Genomic DNA, 20,061 nt, shown 5'->3' with positions numbered 1-20,061 from the left:
ATGAGAACTTGCCACAATAGTCTTCTGTGGCCCAAAGCATGGCCATTTTGACATTTTCATTACTTGTTGTTATAGCGCCAATAGAAATAAACACGCTGTGAAAATTTCAACATCTAGAACCTTAACCTTATCAGGAAGGAAACGCCCCGCACACCCGCACAGCCCCCGCGCTAACCCGATGCGGGCGAGCGCGGATGACGTGCGGGTGTGCAGGGCGTCCCCCGCCTCATACTCCGATTGCCATCTCAACCTGTCGCGGACTAGAGGTGGTATACGAAATACGAAAAAATTACGTTACAAAAATACATATATTTTTACGCAAGCACTAAGTAAAAGTTAATTAAGTAATAAGTAGCTTATGTACATAATATGCAATTCTTATTCTACCTTATGATTTTTATTTTTTCCAAACAATATATTTTAACTTTATATAAGCTTTAACGGTGAAGGTAAACATAGCGAGGAAACTTGCAAGCCTGGCAGTTCTTCATGTTCTCAAAGTGTATAAAGTTAGCCAATCCGCCCTGGGCCAGCGTGGCGGGCTATGTCCTGAACTTTTCTCATTCTGAGAGGAGATCCGTGATCAGTAGTGGGCCGGCGACGTTCATGATGATGATGAGATGACTATCGGCCATTCTATTAGGCTGATTTAACAAACTGATCAATGAACTGCGTTATTTCGGCAATCACAGGTCGGTCTAAAGGTTTAGCAAGAATTGATAACATTCACAAGCGGAGGTAACGCAAAGATTATTATCATTAAAACCGGTCAAGTGCGAGTCGGACTCGAGCACGAAGGGTTTCGTACCATCGTACAAGATATAACACCTTACTTTTTAATATTTTTTTAATTTGCATGGGGTCATTTTGAAATTTGCCATCTTGGTTTTTATTACTTATATTATATTTTGTTGATGTAGTGGCAATGGCAACAGAAATACACACACTGAAAATTGTAACTCTCTGCTTATTACAGTTCATGAGATACAGCCCGCTGACAGACAGTCAGAGGCCTAGTAAATAGGTGGTAAAAGGGTCCTTTGGAACCCTACTGGTACGGAAGCCTAACAACGTAGTGTTACTTCTGTGTTTTGTTGTAAGTTCACAGTTTACACAATGGTGGTAACGTTGCAAAAGTGAAACAGGGTTCATAAGATACAGCCCGCTGATAGACAGACGAACGGACAGCGGAGGCTTAGTAATAAGGTCACGTTGGCATCCTGGTACAGAACCCTAACAACGTAGTGTTCTGTGCAGTGTTGCACAAGCTCACAGTTTACATGGTGATAACGTTGCAAAAGTGGAACAGTCATTTTGTGAAGCGCTGAGCGTGGATAATTACTGTTAGTGACAGTGCACACGTCGCGGTTTTCTACCCGCCGCGATTATTGCTGATGTTGACAAGGACTCGAACTCAAAACCGCGAAACGACGCGAACGTAGCGTCTTCAAAAACAAATTGCACCATTGCAAGTACAAAGAACGTATTAAGTACAATGATTTTTCAACAATTCACAATCCGCTATAACGCGAATTCATAATGGATGCAAAATTCAACAAATACTTATATTTTCTTCGAACGAATGGTTACTTGGAACCATGGCATCAAGATATCTTGCGGCTCGAATCAAAAACTTGTGTTTCAGAGCAGTTACTAGTTAATATTTAAAGCTTGACCAGATAAATGTCTGTTCTGGGGGCGCCACATACTATGCATTTTTCATTATAACAAGTATATCCATATAAAAACTAGTTTCATTGTTTTCCGCAGCATGGCGGGGTTTAATTTTTTTTAGTTATGCTTTAAAACTCAAAAACATAACGCCTAAAACGCTCTGTGTGTAAAGGCCCTAACACTTGAGATAACAATACACCACCCAAGTGAAGAGTGCTGGAAATATTTACTTACTCTTTAAATGTAAGCGGGAAAGTGATATTTCAACGCGGACGGCTTTTGAAAGTGCAGCCATTATATTAATTAACTACTACTCTGCCTAAACTCACCACAGCTACTGATACTGTAACAGATGGTTATAAGATTTGTCAGACTTTTAATGACTTTTTCTTGACAATAGGGACACAATTAGCAAATAACATACACTCAAAATACCATACAAGTTCAATACATAGCCTAATGTATAAAGATACCTATCAACACGATATAATTTTAAGCGAACTAAGGCCCTGCAATGTAAAGGAAGTAGTTAAAATCATTGACAATTTAAATAGTAATACGAGCACCGGTATTGATGGAATCAGCCCAAAAACTCTGAAATGTATTAAACATGTTATTGCCAAAGATCTTATGAATTGTATTAACAAATGTCTATTACATGGGGTGTTTCCTGATAGTCTTAAAGTTGCAAAAGTTAGTCCAATTCATAAGGCAGGATCAAAATCAGATCCAAGTAATTATAGACCCATATCAGTGCTCCCTGTGATGTCCAAAATTTTTGAAAAAATAATATATGACAGACTGAATGAGTACCTAAACGCGAAAAACTTTTTGATTGAACAGCAGTATGGCTTTAGATCCAAATCAAACACTCTTTCTGCAGCAATTGACGTAGTTACTAAAATAAAGACTAACATAGATCGAAAACATGTTTGTTTAGGTATATTTATAGATTTAAAAAAAGCTTTTGATACTGTCAGCCATGAAAAGCTATTACAAAAGTTAAGTAACATGGGAATCGCAGGGACAGCACTAGATATGTTCGTTTCTTACCTTACCAACCGTCAACAGATCGTACAAATTTCTAAATATAAAAGCGACTCCCAATTAGTGAAGTGTGGTATCCCACAGGGCTCAATTTTAGGACCATTGCTCTTTCTGATATACGTAAATAATATAGTAAACTTAAATTTATCAGGGCACTTATCACTCTATGCAGATGATACTTGTCTCTTCTATTTTGCACATTCTATCCACGAAGTTATAACACAAGCACAAAAGGATCTAGATATATTAAATGAATGGTTCCTTCATAATTTACTTACAATTAATACAACTAAAACATCTTACATGATTTTCAGTGCCAAAAATAAAAAAATACCTAATTACACACCACTTCAGATAAATAACAATATTTTAAACAGATCTAAAAAAGAAAAATATCTAGGCCTAATATTAGATGACAAACTTATATGGGACTCTCATATCGACCAAATTTGTTCGAAATTAGCATCACTCACCGGAGCATTACGTAAAGTCTCAAATTGTATCCCACACAAAATCCGAACAGTAATTTACAACGCCCTTGTTAAGTCACATTTGGAGTACTTGATAGAAATCTGGGGATCAGCTGCACAAACACACATTAACAAATTGCAAAGAACCCAAAATAAACTAATAAAGACACTATTTCATTATAAATACCTAACACCAACTAAAGACCTATACAGACAAACTAAACTGCTTAACATAAAACAATTATACACATACAACACATGCCTACTCATTAGAAAAATTACTTCAAAAAATGTACATACAAATATAACATTTAAACAAAGATCTATTACCCATAATCTTAGAAATAAAAGCAAAATACACATTTGGCAACCACGAACAAAAACCTATGGGAGCAAAAATATTATGTGTGAGGGTGTACATATGTTTAATAATATACCTGATATAGTCAAGCAGTCTAAAAATATTAGTCAGTTTAAGAATAGGTTAAAAATATATATAGTGGAAAATATTGTTTAAATAGAATCTGTAAATTAAATTATTACTCAAAATTGTATTAGTTAATAAGTCAGACTAAATTGTAGTAAATAAATAATTAGGTTGATACAGTTTTAATAATATAGTATAATATAAAAAAAGTGTAAATGCATGCGTCTGTGTAAGTACTGAAATGTATATTGTAATCTTAATGTAAGTGAACAGTGTGTTCTTTTTGAGAATAAATTCTTTAAACCGAAAGTGGCAATTAGTCAGCTACGAATGCTAATTGGATTTTTGAAAAATAATAACATTGCTATTGCGTTGTAATTGCACTAAACGACTTTTAGACACAGCGTTTATTGATATACAAGCAAAAAGTTCCGGGTATGATTCCCAGGATATACCAACTTTGTGCCTTAGTTTAAGCTTATATGCTTAAGGTTACAAGCCCGTAGCTTGTTTTGCTTAGCTTACAAGCCCGTAGCGTACTCGTAGCAGCAGCAGGCGACAATACAGGTTACTATGGGACTTCGTCTGTGGTGGCGTTTGCTGGCGCGCGTGTTATGACTTTTTGGAGTGTTTTTTTTGTTGAAACTGACTGGAAAGCGCTCTAAGGGGGAGCCGTGCGTATGTCGGCGAGCGCCGGCACAGACGGGGTCCATATTTGTGTGGTTTAGCTAACTTGTTACAAATAACTACAAACTTGACATTGGCTAATCATTGTAAAAGCCAGACGAGAGAGAAAAAAAAGGTTACTATGAATTTCTAAGAAATACCTTCTAGAGAAATAATATTAAATGAAGTTAAAGATGACGGGAAGTGGCTGGATGAGGAAGGCTGAGCCCCGGGTGTGGTGGCGCTCTATAGGCGAGGCCTATGTCCAACAGTGGACTTCCACAGGCTGATGATGATGATGATGAAAGTTAAAGAACCAGAACATAATATGGAACGAATATACATATTATATTTTGGGCAATGTATGTACTTAGGTATATTAGTTTTTCTCTATAAGTATGTCACAGTTGTTGCTATAAGTATTATCATTGGGCATCATCAAGGCATGATAAATCACGTGCATAAATCATTTATCAGCACCGACAATCGCGTGTCGGAGTACAAGAAGTAATTTTATCACACCTAACCAACAATTCACATTTCCCACGGTGAGAAAGTCGAAGTTCGTGAGAAGATTTGAGGGCATAATAGAGTTATTTGCGAAAGTATGGAGTTTTATGATGCGCGGAACCTACCTACGAGTAGGTACATACCTACCTATACGATAGTGATATTTAGTGAATGCAAGCGTGAGATTACATTTTCCTCGATATGACAGACCCAATAATTAAAAAAAATGTATAGGAATTGTATATAAGTTCATTCTGTAACTTTTCGGAGATATTTTTGTAAGTTTTTAACCCCCGACCCAAAAAGAGGGGTGTTATAAGTTTGACTTGTGTATCTTTCTGTGGCATCGTAGTTCCTAAACGAATGAACCGATTTTAATTTAGTTTTTTTTTTTTTGTTTGAAAGGTGGCTTGATCGAGAGTGTTCTTAGCTATAATCGAAGATAATCGGTTCAGCCGTTTGAAAGTTATCAGCTCTTTTCTAGTTTTCTTATAGAGGTTTTTGTGTCAGGGGTTTTTAAAATTTTGAGTTATTATAAACGGTTAAAATAATAATATTTATTAGATATCACTTGCTTAAACGGTGAAGGAAAACATCGTGAGGAAACCTGCATACCTGAAAATTCTCTACAAGGTTTTCAAAGGTGTATGAAGTCTGCCAATCCGCACTGGGCCAGCGTAGCAGACTATGGCCTAAACCCTTCTCATTTTCAGAGGATACTCGAACTTAGTAGTGGTTCGACGATGGGTTGATCATAATGATGATTCTTAAATCTGATTAGTAGCTGGATAAAGGTTTTGTCTCGTTAGTCAGAATCAGTTGCAGCATCAGTATCTTTCCCCACCAGGCACAAAGGAATGCCGCGTTACCACAAACATTTGTAACTGGTTTGGAATTCGCAACGTCAGAGAACAAGTTTTGTAACTCTTAGGACGCGATAGGGAGGCGTTCAACTGGGAAGTTTTTAGCATTACTTTGCACTAGCGACCCGCCCCAGCTTCGCACGGGTGTTTTGAGTTGTAACTTTATCATGAAACAAAACAATATTAAACTATGCGTATGAACTTCCTCTGGAATCACTCTGTCTATTGGCGAAAACCGCATTAAAATCCGTTGCGTAATTTAAAAGATCTGAGCTTACATACAGACACTGACTTTATTTTATACTAAGTAGAGATTTAGCAATGACGTCAAATTCGAATTAACATAAAAACAGGCTTTTTGTTTTGTTAGGTGCGTTAATGAGACATGACAGGTATGACAAGGAAATACTAATAAAATTTTATCTCTAGGTATAAGGCTGAGATCTATAAAGCGTACTTTGACTTTGCTCAGACTTAAGTTTCAGTTAAAACGAGACAGATTTATACCATTGATATAACGCTGTCTCGTTTTAACAGTGTCTTAAGTCTAAGCTAAGTCAAAGTGGGCTCTATAAATCTCAGCCTAAGAGTCAAGAGATATATTAACTGAGACGCAAAGTCAACGTATTCTCCATAGATTAGAATAGAATCTCCAAAGATTCTCTTTAGGTCGCTGAGCAGTGAGCCATCGAAGTAAGGAGTTGGAAAGAAACCATGAACAAGAGAAGATAAAAATTAAGTAAAGAAAGAAATGCTTGTTAGTTATTACGTAGAGTTAAATTAATCATTCCTTTTTAAGATGTTTTTAAGAAATCATAAAATGGGTGAATAATAAATACGTCATATTATACGTTATCGTCAGTACTCAGTTCCTATTCAGTAGGCAAAGAGCATTATCAAAAGAAATAGAAACAACTAGGTCTATCGTTTAGATCAAATCTCTGAAAACCATAGATATGTCTGAAAACCCTTTCTAAGTGGTTTCTTTCTATCTTCCTTTTATTTTTATTTTTTGTGATACTACACTGTACTTTATTTTATTATGATTTTATCAGACAACAAATACCCAAATATTATGTTAGTAACCATCTTAACCTATAGAAACCCTCAATCGATAAAAAGACTGACTGATGCTAAATCTCAAGTTTGTAGACACTTGCTATATCAGTCAGTCAGTCAGTTTCTCCTACAGAATAGTTCCAAAATTTCGCATTGACCATGAACGTAACTAGTTTAGTCACATCCGGTAAGTCAAAACATTTCAATTTCTAACGTCGACGTCAAATGGCGCATCAAAATTCTGCGCGTGCGCCGCTGCCGGCACCACATGAATAAACCATGGATGTATCACCACGAATGGCGATGCGAAATTTGACACTAAGTACACAATACTTTAAGTACTTCAATATTTTATCGTTAGGTTTAAGTTCCATTGTTTTCTATAAATAACCAATTAGTGACGTGGGCAAATTCTGATGAATTACATACATAACAACGACCTCAAATGGTTTAAAATGATTCTGGGGAATTCAGCGATTATGTGAAAATATATGATGCCCGCGACTTCATTCGCGCGGATTTCTTCAACCGCCGAGTTTCTTGCTGGTTCTTCTCGGTAGGAAAGGCATTCCAAACTAGTGGTAGATGCACTTGACGATTCAAAAGTAATTGTTAAAGTTTAATTGAACAAGTGTAAATTAAAAATTTATAACACCCCCGACAAGTGAAGGCATCTTGACAGCTTGACATAAATTTGTCAATTGACATAATATTAAGAATCTAACGGTTATCTAACCTTCTTTTCTACAAGAAAACTAGAAAAGAGCTGATAACTCTTAAACGGCTGAACCAATTTTTTTGGATTATAGCTAAGAACACTCTCGATCGAGCCACCTTTTAAACAAAAAAAAGTAAATTAAAATCGGTTCATTCGTTTAGGCGCTACGATGCCACAGACAGATACACAGATACACACGTCAAACTTATAACACCCCTCTTTTTGGGTCGGGGGTTAATAAAAATATTTTGAATTTTGAATTTAAGTGTTTAAAAATCCCATGGGTCCCTCTTTGGTTTTCCACGATAAGAAGCCTCTCTAGATCTTTAACTATGCCCGTGCATAAATCAAATCGATCCGTTGCTTCGTTGCGACGTATAAGCAAAGAAACAAAGAAACACATTTTGCTATAGTATTATCTATTTAATAGTATGTGCCTATATTATTAGCAGGGATAGGGATGTATGAGACATAGCTCTTCTTTTAGGTTTTTAAAGGGACAGGAAGATAGAAAGACTATTTCCAAAGACACCCATTTCACAAATAAGTTCGCTCGACGGGTAAGGTTTTGCTCTGAACACACCACGCCTTACTTAGGCGTAGTCATGTAAGTACCTACATACATGTTGTCTCAGCTAAACAAGGTAAATAATTTTAAAATCAAATCTCGTGATCTATGTACGGTGAGTACACCGGCCATGACATCATCCGGGCCAGGCTGTCACGTTGTCCGGCCATCTGTATTCTGTATTGTGTTGATAACTTATTGTAGTTCGCACATTGTGGTACTGATTGCGTTGTTTTTTTCATCTCTACTCTCATTTCCAACAGATTGCTGTTATGTAGATCAAAGTAAGTTTAAAAAAAATTAAAGTAGGGAGCAAACGAGCAGGCGGGTCACCTGATGTTGAGTGATCACCGCCGCCCATGAACATTTGCAGCACCAGAGGAACTGCCAATGCAATGCCGGCCTTTCAGGAATTTTTGATCCGCCCCTTGATTAATCCCATGTAGAAATCTTGCGAAATCCTTTGTATGATCAACTTGCAACTTATTATGTCGTTTGCTTTAACGGCGGAGAAAAACATTGTGAGAAAACCTGCATGCCTATGAGAGTTATCCATAATGTCATCCGTAATACATGCCGCTAAATAAATAAAGAGGAGACCTAGAGTGGAGACCAAGAGTGGAGACCGCGTAGAAGCAAACGGAGTGTGGGACGCTCTCTAACACGATGGACTGAATGACGGTATGAAGAGATTGCCGGGAAGTGGCTGGCTGAGTAAGGCTGAGGGCGGGGTATGGTGGCGCTTTTTAGAAAAGGCCTATGTCCAACAGTGGATGTCAGGTTGATGATGACGATGATGAAATAAATAAATAGTAAAATACTGTACTAGCTTTTGGGCTGAGAAGAAGATGCTAATTACCTCAAATTAAACAAACGAGTAATACTCAGACTTTAGTGAATTATTTGAAAAGCCTTTACAGTTTTGGACAAAATTCACAAATGGCCTTACATTAAATAAATTAAGGCCGTGAGACTTTAAATTATTACCACGTTTAGGTACTTATCTCATTCAGGAAACCTACATTAGTTTTTTAAATCATTAAGAATATAATAAAAAGTAGGTAAGAACTTTGAAGTCGTTAAACAAATCTTGTTATTGGATTATGAACAATTTTGATTAGGATAATCATCATCATAGTAGTAATTAGACTCAGTTGTCTGAATATTTGATACAGATAGTTTAAGTTATCATGTTATCCTTTAAATTACAGAATTGGTATGACTTGTTAGTCGGAGAGGTTGTTTACCCCATTGTCCTGGCTCAATGCCAAGCCAATCAAACCGCCATGGTTTTGGCACTAACTTTTATAGAGTTCGACATACCCATTTACTCTTTATTAGGTAAGTAATATCCTTGCTATCCATACTTAGTATTATAAATGCTGAAGTTGTATGTCTGTTTATCTACCTGTCTGTTATCTTTTCACGGTTAAACCAGTGAACCTTGACAAATCTGGAATAAACAAGCCTCCAAAAAATGTAAGTTAGAACTACATTAACTCTTCTATACATAATACATTCAGTAATGATTTAAATTATTTTTTACTTTTTAGTGTTTGTGGTTATTGAAAATTACATAAACATAGGTAAATTATGAGAGCTACCTTACTACTTAAATTGCAAATAAATACAATGAGATACAAAGTACTTGGCTTGTACTTGGTTATAAAAAAATTAAGGTCGAAAAAGTCTTACCAAAACTCCATATAAATTGTTTACGGAAAAGACCGGTTGGCAAAACAACAGACACAAATTAAATTACAACGCTATCGATCTGATTGAAAGATGACCCCCGTCTAGACGGCGCTCATACTGATCAATGACCTCTCCAATTTAACTGCATTATGTGTAATTGGGTAGTTTATGATGCGCAGAATGGTAAAGGAGATCATTATTTTTGGGCCTTTTCTGAAAGTGCCGGCCAACGAAAAAAAATGGTACGGATCGTTAGAACTAGCCATTTGGAGTAATAGTTAATATGGCAGAAAAGTTGTAGGATTGCTCTGAACCAAGTTATACAAGGTCGAAGATTCGTCATTTTCATACATTTTATTGATTTCTAAAAGTGCTGGGAAACATAAAATAATGTTAGATATTGCTAGAACTAATGATTTGAAGCAATTGTCATTATGACCCGAAGGCTGTGGGGCCATTAAATGTCGTGTTATACAAGTTATACAAAAAATTAATATACTTTGTATAATTAATTGTAACCGATTTTATGATTTTGTTACTGTTCTGATTGTTTTATACGAATTTGTATACACATACAATTATTTTGACTCCCACGAAGTGCTGGATCAGCTGCAATGTGGACAAAATTCGTTTATACATACCTGGATTGTATGCGGCCTTGTAATACTAGGTGATCTCATCCAGCCATCTCCCAAACTTCTGCCACTGGGATATCTCCGGCGAGCTCTGTGATGAATACACTATTTGGTTATAATTACTGTTCACCATAGTAACTACGGGCTTGCTTCAGTCGATAGCTGCCCAAAGCTTCGATTCTTCTGTGAATCTAGGAAAGTCATTGAACGGAGGATGTCGGCTTCCATAGCCTGGAAATGAGCTCTTCTTCTATTATAATTATTGTGTGTGATAACAAGTTCTGCTAAACTGTTTTGCGCATTGACCAGTTCATGGATTTTGTCAAGGAAATCACTTTATTGTCTATCAGAACATGATAGCTGTTTAGCGATGTTACCGCGATCATGAAATAATCGATCACGTTACTTAATGCCCGGTCACTTTGATCAATCCTGAGCAAACGAAAATCTCTTTTCAAGCAATTGTTCATCACTTCCACCATCCAGCGGCAAATGGCTTAGATTTATTGGTTTGGTCAGTAATTAGCTGTGTTTCATTTAAATATTTTGTTTCTAGCATTTGTGTCACATAACCGCATGCCTCAAGAAAGAAAGTCTATCTATAAAGGGCATGTACAGACAGATACAGGCGTGTACATATATCTTCAGAAAAGCACTAATTACTTTTTTCAGTGAAAATCATACCCTAACCACAAGTTCCGAAACCACTAAAAGCCTTTATATTTGTTGCGATGGAACAATAATCTACACGCTGCAGCAACTTACAATGCCTAGATTTTAAATGATACCTTAAATGATATAGAAGATTTTTACTGGATTCTTATCTTAGTCCATGGTTTTAGAGATACCATAAACAATCTTGAGGTAATCTTTCTTTTTTGAGGTGTGCGGTTATGTGGCACAAATGCCAGTAACAAAACATCAGTAAAAACCCAGCTAACTACTGACGAAGCCAATAAATCTAGACTTTTTACCATTTGCTGCTGGATAATGTAAATGATTAACGACCGCTTTGGAAGAGATTTTTGTTTACTCAGGGTTATTCAGGATTTGTAACCGGACATTAAGTAACATGATCGATTATTTCAGGATTTTGTCAGCATTGCTGGCTATCATGTTCTGATAGACAACAACGTGCATGCACGTGATTTTCTTGACGTAATCCATGAACGGCCAGTGAGCAAAACAGTTCAGCAGAACTTGTTATCAAAAACAATATGTAATTATAATAGAAGGAGAGCTCATTTCCAGGCTATGGAAGCCAACATCCTCCGTTCAATGACTTTCCTAGATTCACAGAAGAATCGACGCAGGTTGCTTTGGGCAGCTATCGACTGAAGCAAGCCCGTAGTTACTATGGTGAACAGTACTTATAACCAAATGGTGTATTCATCACAGAGCTCGCCGGAGATATCCCAGTGGCAGAAGTTTGGGAGATGGCTGGATGAGATCACCTAGTATTACAAGGCCGCATACAATCCAGGTATGTATAAACGAATTTTGTCCACATTGCAGCTGATCCAGCACTTCGTGGGAGTCAAAATAATTGTACGTGTATTCAAATTCGTATAAAACAATCAGAACAGTAACAAAATCATAAAATCGGTTACAATTAATTATACAAAGTATATTAATTTTTTGTATAACTTGTATAACACGACATATAATGGCCCCACAGCCTTCGGGTCATAATGACAATTGCTTCAAATCATTAGTTCTAGCAATATCTAACATTATTTTGTGTTTCCCAGCACTTTTAGAAATCAATAAAATGTTTGAAAATGACGAATCTTCGACCTTGTATAACTTGATTCAGAGCAATCCTACAACTTTTTTGTCATATTAACTATTACTCCAAATGGCTAGTTCTAACGATCCGTACCATTTTTTTTCGTTGGCCGGCACTTTCAGAAAAGGCCCAAAAATGTATGGAGCTAGAATGATCTCCTTTAAGAAAAACAAAACATCGTCATAAGAAAATCAGTTGCCCTGACTACGAAAATAAGTATAATAACATTTTCTAGATGGCTTTTACAATGACCTTTCAAATTCAACTGCATAAATAAATGAAATTCGGTGTTTTCTTCGACCGAAAATACAAATAATCGAAGGATATTTTGCTCACTTTGTAATGTGATAGAGAAACCTATAACAGTGTACTTGAATACATACTAGTAACTTGAATACCAACAAAACATTATTTTAACGAAACCAGTTGTTCTGCCAAACCAAAATTACATTTTGTCTAGTCAGTGTAGACATATAAAGGTAAATACATACTATCATTACGATTTTTAGGGATCCGTACCTACCTCAAAACGAAAAAAGGAACCCTTATAGGATCACTTCGTTGTCTATCTATCTGTCGTGTTTTATGTACGGATAGAGGAATCTTAAGTATGTAGCTACTAACAAAAACAAAACACGGTTTTAACGAAATCAGTTGCCCTGACAACGTAAAATAACCTCAAAATTTTGCCGCACAGCACAAAGTTCACTCTCAATGTTTCTTTTCACACTTTATAGTCTCAATCATAGATAAATAGAAGCACCTTAGTAGAAAAACAGTTTTCTATATGAAAATAGGAAAAGTCTTCAGGTATACCGGCTGACGTATCACCACTAACTGAATTATCAATTGGGAACACGCAGCTGATTAAATATTATAATGACACGGTTCCAAGTGTTGAGAAAATCTTAAAAAGAACCTCAATACCTAGTGGGATAAGTCCATTTTCCAGGAAAACTGAAAATCATAGAACCTTGCTGGCGGAAGGTTGATAGGGTAAAACGCATGCGTGGGATAATGCAATGGGGTTTCCAAACAACTACTGTACAATCTAAAATACTTTTTATTCCCCTCGATTTAAAGTCGAATATTGGATGTAAATGTATGCCGCGCGTGCGTATAGCATGCCAAGTAAATATTTGAAATTTTTTCTAGCAGACAAATAGAAAAATACCACAGCAAAATGAGCCATTTGAATAAATATTAGATATTTAGGTATTGATGTCCAAATGGATGTTTTTTAATTTATGTTAGAAACCTATCGTAAAATAATATTTTACATAGGCACTACAGAAAAAAGGAATAAAATTGTCTATATAGGTTTAAATGAAACAAAATGTTAGCACATCAATATAAGATGACATGCAGATAATTTAATCATGGAAGTTATTTAGCGGTTAAAATTAAAATTTATTTGCATACATATTAAAAAATATTCTTATAATAATATATTATGCAAAACGGCTATTTCTTAATTATAATAATATTAGCCGTTAAGATGGATTAATCACTTTAGTTACTTACCATAAATATTACAAGATTAGATTTTTATAATCGTCTGCTTAACAACTTTTTATTAAGTTTAATATCCCAGAGAAGGATCTATCTCGTTTTAATTAAGTCTAAGTAAAGTCAAAGTGTGCTCTATTGTTCCATGAGTGACGGTCCTTATTGGACGTGAATGATGAGTGATAGGAAAGACATGATGTCTATATCGTCTCCTAGCCGCGTGGCTCGGTGAAGGAGATCGAGTGATGCAATGTTGACATCCACGTATAGGTAAGATCTGACCTTCGTCTGACATCCTTATGTATATGTGGTCAAGTCAGTCTTGGGTGTGTAATTACATAACAGCTTAGTGATACCTTATCTAGGAAAAATCAATTCTTTAGCCAATTTAGAAAATCGTAAGGCACTAAACGGGTCTAACCGCGAAATTCAAATTTTATTTGGTTTATCGCAATTTGTAAACTAATACGACAAAGCAGGCTTATTGAATTCTAATTGCGCCAATGGCAGTATCATCTTCACAGGTTTGTATAAAAATCTTTACTTGAAAGTGTTCCGTTTAAGAAATTAGTCAAATAATGAGTTTGACGTAAGTTACTAGTCGTTACTATGACTAATTTCTTAAACTGGACACAAAGTAAGAGTAAATTAAGTTCTTGTTGGTCATGAGGGAAGGCTAAAATATTGCTGTTTCTACAGAATATAACGGAAACAACGTTATCTCTGAGTTTCAGCCTTCACCTTTAACCGCAGCTCACCCCGAGAGAGGCCGGGCGTATCAATTTTACTTGAGATAGGGATTTTTTAGTTAAAAACAGCAAAGTAAAAATTTCATATCGACGTTTGGAATTACGCCTATTTCCAGATTCTTCCGCACCAAAATGACTGACTATTTATTGACTATCTATTAGTCCATACTAATATTATGAATGCGAAAGTACCTATCTCTGTCTGTCTGCCTGATAGCTTTTCACGGCCCATCCGTGTAACCGATTTCAACGAATTTTGGTACAGAGATAGCTTACATCCCGGGGAAAGACGTAGGCTACTTTTTACTTGGAAAATCAAAGAGTTCCCACGGGATTTTTAAAAATCCTTAATCCACGCGGACGAAGTCGCGGACATTATCTGGGTAGTACCTATGTAATATTTCAGTTCTTCTTAAGAACAAGGCCAAATCAGTGCAAAGTCATTAATAGCCACTAGTCTAGTCAGGTTACGTTTCGCCACGGAGAAACGTGAACTATCGATTTGCAAAGTGTACCGGTTTAACCAAGGATTAAGCAATGGCCTGTGAACTAAGATTAATCACTGAAGTATTTTAAGTCGGTGAAACTTGGTAAAATGGTAATAGGCGGAATGGAAAGTGTTTAAACTTGCAAATTTATGTTCAAGCTAAACACTGCGTTGGAGGTGTAGAAGTTTAATTTCTAATAAGTATATACTTTTTTGTATTACGTAAAAAGTTGCACAATTTTAGTTTAGATATAAACTAAAGATAACTCTACTTCTACAAGATGTAACCATGTGTAACGAGGAAAAGTATTTGAACCGACTTTAAAGGTTAGAAAACAGGTCAAATGCGAATCAAACTCGCGCACCGAGGGTTCCGTACTCGGGTATTTTTTCCGACATTTTGCACGATAAATCAGAAACAATTATGTATAAAAATAAATAAAAATCTGTTTTAGAATGTGCAGGTAAAGCCCTTTCATATGATACCCCACTTGGTATAGTTGTTACTTTGAAAATTAAAACATATTTTAATTTTTTTTGTGTGATGTAACCACTTTATGGTTTATTGGACTTCGTCTGTAATGGCGTTTGCTGGCGCGCGTGCTGTGCTTGTTTGGAGTGTTTTTTTTTTGTTAAGACTGGCTGGTTTTTGTGTTAGTTGGTGTTTTTGGTGGTGGAACTGACTGGGAAGCACTCTAAGGGGGCGCCGTGCGTATGTCGGCGGGCGCCGGCGCAGACGGAGTCCATACTTGTATAGATTCAATAACTTGAAAATAACTACAAACTTGACATTGGCTAATCAGAGTAAAGCCAGATATAAAAAAAAAAGGAATGTTAACGAATCAGGATAATCTTGTCACGACCTTGGTGACTGGCATGCAAGGTCCGTTACAAGTTACAACTAAGTAGTAATTAACTAACTATAGAAGTGTTAGTTATTTGCAATTCAGATTCAGATACCAGACTGTGACACAGATCGCATTGTAATAAACCCAAGGATTTAACTTGTTTCTTGCAATTATCTTCTCATCTTTAACACTGACTTCTAATGCAGTAACGAGTATCACTATTACGTTATATTACCCTGTGGCCTGTAACTATTACCTAGAGTACGGAGTAGACTTGGCATTTTGACAAACATTTTTGCGGGCTACAATTCCTTTTTAACCCCCGACCCAAAAGGAGGGGTGTTATAAGTTTGACGTGTGTATCTGTGTATCTGTCTGTGGCATCGTAGCTCCTAAACTAACGAAACGATTTTAATTTAGTTTTTTTTTGTTTGAAAGGTGGCTTGATCGAGTGTTCTTAGCTATAATTCAAGAAAATCTGTTCAGCCGTTTGAAAGTTATCAGCTCTTTTCTAGTTACTGTAACCTTCATTAATTGTCGAGGGTGTAATAATATAGTATGTAATAATAAGTAATTTAAAATAATTTTTAATTTACACTTGTTGCTAATGTAAGGTTTTTGCTTGTGCAGTATCTGTCATACTCTCAGAGCAAATATATGTCACACTAGCTGATGCCAACGACTTCGTTCCCGTGGATATATATGTAAATAAAATAAATTTTATATTTTTAATAGCTCGTAGCTTTAGTATTACCTAACAGGGCTCTCTCCGTCACTTACTCCATACAATCGTATTTTTTTCAATTTCATTTGAATTTTAAGCAACCAAAGTCTATGAAATTTTGCAGACATATAACTAATATCTGTGCCTGTGGTGTTTTAGATTTTTCTAAAAATATGTAGTTTCAAAATTACAGGGGCTCAAAGATTTTTATGTGAATTTTTAAGACCGCGTAACTTTGAAACCGAATATTTTAACGGAAAACTGGAAAACCACAGACATAGATATTAGTTTCCGAAACGTTTCTACAACCATTGAGTATGATTGGTTAGTGTTCCAATAAGAGACGAACTACGTTTGTATGGAGCGAGTGACGGAGAGACCCTTCTTAAGTCTACGTAATTAATTATCACCAGGCACTATATTATCATCTTTCAAATCTAACAAATCGGACAAACAAAAGGTGTACAATCATTTATTCAAAATGATTTTATTTTGATATGATTTTGAATATTGAATCGGTTTTTTTGTTTATTCTACAATTGTAAAAACTTCTGTACATATTATTATACAAGTATATTAAACGTGGACTTATGTAACTGGGCAAGCCTCAAGATCATTAGTAATACGATCGTGGTCGTCCCTGAATCCATTCGCGACTGTCTCCAGCTCTCAATGAGTGATCAATGGTTCATTGTCATTCAATGTTGATCAATGAACTAGATTCCCGGCCCACGGACGTAATTGGCCCTGACAGCACAGCCGATCGCATTGATGAATTGCTTCTAACAGGTCGAGATAGCAACCGGAGTGGGGACGACCAATACTAACCCACTGCGGGTGGTGTGCGGGGCGTCCCCCTGCCTCAAATCCCGATTGCCATCTCAACTCGTAGAAGTATAACTCGCTTTAACACTGAAGCTCAACATCGGTGAGGAAACCTGCATGCCTCAGTTTTCCATAATGCCTCAATAGCTCAACGGTTATAGGAGCGGACTGAAATCCGAAAGGTCGGCGGTTTAAACCCCGCCCGTTGCACTATTGTCGTACCCACTCCTAGCACAAGCTTTACGCTTAGTTGGAGGGGAAAGGGGAATGTTAGTCATGATTAAAAATGGCTAATATTCTTTGAAAAAGAAAAATGTTCTCGAAGGTGTGTGAAGTCTGCCAATCCACACTTGGCAGTCCACACTTGGCAATCAATACAAATAATAATTACTTAATCTTTTCACACGCATACACATTACACATACAAACACACACACGATCATTATGGCTTTGGTAGGTACTTAAGTCGGTACTTGTACTTTATAGTTATTCTTTTAAAGAACAAGTGCTGTTCAATTCAAACACAATGCATCCATGAAACGCCAAAACCTAATACCATCAGTGGCCTTGTATGGCGTCAGAGGCAATTAAACCTTTGGTATAGTGCTGTTTAAGTGCTAATAAGTATAGCCCACTATGGCAATCCCAAACATGCTGGTGGGTGGACGAGTGGCGTCAAGTATTTATGAGTACGCCAAACATTTGCGTAACCCAACAATTGTGCAGGAGGCTTCATTAGCTTTTATCTTGATTGCCAGGGTCGACTCTTATTTATGGAAAAATTGCCTAACATAATGTTATTTTTAACCCCCGACCCAAAAAGAGGGGTTTTATAAGTTTGACGTGTGTATCTGTGTGTTTGTGTATCTGTCTATTGCATCGTAGCTCCTAAACGAATGAACCGATTTTGATTTAGTTTCTTTTGCTTTTGTTTGAAAGGTGGCTTGATCGAGAGTGTAGCTATAATCCAAGAAAATCTGTTCTGACTTTGAAGATTATCACCTCTTTTCTAGTTTTCTTATTAGACCGGTTATTACTAGCCGACCAATACTTTGTATCCAGCCAAATTCTAACGAGGACAAAATCTAATGAGCCGACGCGCGACGCACTGGCATGGTAAAGCGTAATGTGTGTATATTACACAAACCATTTCAAGATAAAAAGTTTAATAAAAATTAAATTAATAATTTAAAAACCCCGGACACAAAAACTTTTAAAAAGTAAAAATATAATAACGTAATAGGCTATCACTGCTTTTTTACTGATACAAATTAATTACTTATGTAAGTAGATATGTAAATGCATACTGAGAAAAGTTTTTGTTTCATGTTTACTACAGGGGTTAGTCCCCCATGGTTGAGTCAGGCATGCGTGACGCGCCGGGTTCGCTTCCCGCGCACAATACACAGGATATCACTAGCCGGAAGTCAGGTGTGGTCAGAGCTCACGTGCAGAGGTCATTTGAGATACCAATCTTTTTAGGGTTCCGTACACGAAGGATATTAATGGGACCCTATCACTAAGCCTCCGCTATCTGTCCGTCTGTCCATAGATATAGAGAGTTGAAATTTTGTAGTAGAGTATAGGTATATTTCTATTGCTGCTATAATGACAAATAATAAAAATTTCAAAATAGCCGCCATGTATATTGAAAATCATATCATTAGTACATAATCTTGTACGATGATTTTTTAGTTTACAAGTACATATACTAACATACTCGTAACTCGTTTTTGCTTACAACTTGATGTCCTACAAATTGCAATGTCGTACTTATTTTGATGTGCGGAAGTGTGTTTGTTTGTTGGTTCATTGGTTTGTTCTTCAATCACGTCACCTCGTAGCAACGGGATTTTTTACACGGGTACATAGTTACATAGTTAAAAACCTGTGGAGTAGCATAGGCTACTTTTTATCTCGGAAAACCAAAGAGTTCCCACGGGTTTTAAATGTCGCGGGCAAAAGCTTGTATGTACGTATGAAACACTAAGACACCACCTCAGTAAATGTTATAGAGAGTATAATCCCACATAGTGGGTACCTACGTATTCATATTTCGCACGATCACCACAGATAGGTACTAGGTAGGTATAGGCAGTTCCCACGGGCACCATAGGCGCCGCCGTCTCACACCTTATTGTATTATAATGCGCCTCGTATTACCATTTACCATTACCACACTAGATATCTACTAGATAAAAGAGAAATTTGAACTGGCATTAATTTTATTACATTGAATTAAATGTACGAAAAGGTCATTCAGAACCAAAATCGTGTTCTATGAAGCTCTTAATAATACTATTTGATGCCCGCGACTTCGTCCGCGTAGATTTAGGTTTTAAAAAGCCCGTTAGAACTCTTTGAAGGGCAGTGACATTTTACCCCGATTTAATAAACGAATCCCCAGAATTTTCACAAACGGATTCTTCTGTGATATTTTTAACCCCCGACCCAAAAAGAGGGGTGTTATAAGTTTGACGTGTGTATCTGTGCATCTGTCTGTGACACCCGTAGCGCCTAAACGAATGAACCGTTCGCGTTGTTTGAAAGGTGGCTTGATCGAGAGTGTTCTTAGCTATAATCCAAGAAAATCTGTTCAGCCGTTTGAAGAATTATTAGAGGTTTTTGTGTCGGGGGTATTTAAATTTCTAATTTTAACTTATAATTATAATTATTGTTAGTTAGATAATCTTCCACATATTAAAACGGCCAAAACATCTTTAATAACAAACTAAATATTCTAAATAGGTACAATAGGCTTGATAAATTCCGTAGCGATAGCTAGTTAGGTAGTTATA

At 36.5% G+C, this 20,061-nt stretch overlaps 1 protein-coding gene and 1 long non-coding RNA gene across 7 annotated transcripts in view; both read right to left on the bottom strand.

Moving 5' to 3' along the window:
* The window catches only part of LOC123873220 (echinoderm microtubule-associated protein-like 2), a 78,331-nt gene that overhangs the window by 43,250 nt on the left and 15,020 nt on the right, over positions 1–20,061 (bottom strand). For 2 of the 6 annotated variants that reach the window (XM_045917950.1, XM_045917952.1), the window contains exon 1: positions 12,799–12,973. The exons of 2 other annotated variants lie outside the window; for them this stretch is intronic. The gene's annotated coding sequence lies outside the window, so the exon portion shown is untranslated. Of the gene's footprint in view, positions 1–12,798; positions 12,977–20,061 lie in introns of those variants that run through there. 2 more of the 6 variants (XM_045917955.1, XM_045917954.1) reach the window with 2 other exon arrangements.
* Positions 1,552–5,938, bottom strand: LOC123873232. The gene is made up of 3 exons (XR_006797643.1): positions 5,832–5,938; positions 4,366–4,371; positions 1,552–1,562 (listed from the first exon to the last, which is right to left on the bottom strand). It is a non-coding gene; the product is annotated as an uncharacterized LOC123873232 (long non-coding RNA).

Source organism: Maniola jurtina, chromosome 16 (genome assembly GCF_905333055.1).
Source record: "Maniola jurtina chromosome 16, ilManJurt1.1, whole genome shotgun sequence".
NCBI classification, from domain to species: Eukaryota; Metazoa; Arthropoda; class Insecta; order Lepidoptera; family Nymphalidae; genus Maniola; species Maniola jurtina.
The sequence above is the reverse complement of the archived record's forward strand: the minus strand, read 5'-3'. Positions and strand labels throughout refer to the sequence as shown.